Raw genomic sequence first — 2199 nt, forward strand, 5'->3', positions numbered from 1 at the left:
GGACCCTTAATAAAAGTTGTTCATAATGACATCAAAAGTCACTATGCAAAGTTTGAATGGTCCTTTTCATTTCACCCTGTCGATCTGTAGCTAAGTGCGATTACTAAGAAGTTTCGACGATGGCAGTTGGAGAATCCGAAAAAATAGATAAAATTGATTGTAGCTTAGGGACGTCCTTAAAAGCAACGACAACGCTGACCAAATATACTGTAACTATAAATCATTCGTATTACTTACACAAATGATGAAACCTAATAAAAAAAAATAAGGCGGTGATCGTTTACTATCAGGCGATACAGCTGCTCATTTGCCTCCTATTTCATGAAAAAACTAAGAAAGCCCAGTTAAAATACGGCGATCATTATACTGCGATCCGTCTGTGCCATGCTGCCGCGCGAATTTGAGTTCCCGTGTGCGACAAGCGAACAGAGCCGCGCGGGCGGGGCTGCCCGGACGCCGCGCACCTCACCCCCTTGGATTGGTTAGTTTGACAGATCATCTCGCCTTAAAATAAAATAAAAAGTTCTTTGCTCCAATGAAAATTACCGGGCGAGTTTTATCTTACTAAATGAAACACAGTTCTATCATGAGCCTACCTATAAAACATTATGATTTGTAAAGTCAAAGGAAGAATGTAGTTTGCCTCTTCGATCTTCCTTTGGCAAAAGCCAACAAAGCGGCGATGTCTTCCTTAAGAACAAAAGCTATATCATCTGCTTGAGGCCAAACGAGTATTTTTTTGGCGTCTCTGAGGAACTTAACGTTAAAATTTGTTCCTTCCTTCTCGACAGTTAATCCAATATAATATTTGCAAGTTTTTTTACTGGAAAACTTGACTAGAACACAAGTTCCGACTTCTACTGCATTTAATTTTTATTAAGCAGAAACGTCTGCTAACGATTCTAAACATTTTTATATTAAAGGAAAAAATGGAAAAATTTACGCTTCCGGTAGAAGATGTAATAGTCTGTCGGTAGATGGCGCTAGACGTCACCCCAAGACGTGTGTACAAAAGGATAGGCATGGAAAGATTTGCGAAGTCCGGCGTGGCTTCCGTAGCTCAATTGGTAAGAGCATTGCACGGATTGCAAAAATGGTGCGGGTTCAAGTCCCGCCGGAAGCGTAAATTTTTCCATTTTTCCTTTAATATAAAAATGTTCTACTGCATTTGTTGGTTAGTTGGCTACTGCATTGAGTGCAATGTGACAAGAAAAACTTAAAAAAAAATTGGTTTTAAAAAAATTAAGAAACTCATTTTAATAGACAACTTTATGAATAAAATTTACTTTTTATGTAGAAATACGTCCAAAAAAGTAAAAAAAAAAAACAAAAAAAAATTTTTTGGTAAAATATTTTAAAATTCATATAATTTTTTTTTTTTTGCCTCAGAAACGCGTAGTTAAAGTTATGCGGGTTCCTCGGTGCACCTTGTAGATTACTAACAATATTGAAATATTAACTAGTAAATAACACAGTCTAATTTTTCTATTCATGTAAGTGACAGCCCTAGGGGTAGGTGAAGTTTGGAAGGACGATGGCATTTTGACCTCGCTAGCGATATTTTATAAGATATCTCTTTAACTAACAGTGAAATGTGAAAACTAATGAAAGAAGAAATAAATTTCACGTGAAAGACCATTAAATTTCGATTACAGACTGATTAATTTTGTGGACTCACCTTTTTACCATGTGGCGCTGGGCACAAAAGTATTCGAGAGAATGAAAATATCTATCATACCCACCACGCTTTAAGGCACTATAAAAATGAATAGGCAGTAGGTAGACAAAAGTTTGTTGCAGGAATATTGCCACAAATAAATTTTGCAATAGATATGGTACTTTAATATGTCACATTTGATACCAAGTTTACTAGATAATTGAAAGTTTTAAATTTAGGCGAAGTTATGCTTGATAGGCGAGAATAGGGTGTTTTACGGTACATAATACCTACCAGAATCATAGAATCATAATTATAGGTTAAGATAACCAACACTTTTTTCTGTATCAGCTCCGATCAAAATACGTGAACAGGCGAAAGGTATTCTCTTTGCCATGGAAACGAATGCAAACTATATTCCCGCTGTCAAAAAAAAGCAGCTACCCAACTGAACCCACCTATTTCCATTCGACCAATCCACCTAGCACGGAAATGTTGGGAAAAATTACTGAATCTTTATGTAGTTTCACACTCACAACGTT

General features: G+C 36.4%; 1 non-coding gene across 1 annotated transcript; it reads left to right on the forward strand.

Annotated features, from left to right (window-relative positions):
• The first annotated feature begins 1049 nt into the window (after positions 1 to 1049).
• Positions 1050 to 1123, forward strand: Trnas-gga. The gene has a single exon. It is a non-coding gene; the product is annotated as a tRNA-Ser (tRNA).
• The last annotated feature ends 1076 nt before the right edge of the window (positions 1124 to 2199 follow it).

Source organism: Leguminivora glycinivorella, chromosome 10 (genome assembly GCF_023078275.1).
Source record: "Leguminivora glycinivorella isolate SPB_JAAS2020 chromosome 10, LegGlyc_1.1, whole genome shotgun sequence".
Taxonomy (NCBI): domain Eukaryota; kingdom Metazoa; phylum Arthropoda; class Insecta; order Lepidoptera; family Tortricidae; genus Leguminivora; species Leguminivora glycinivorella.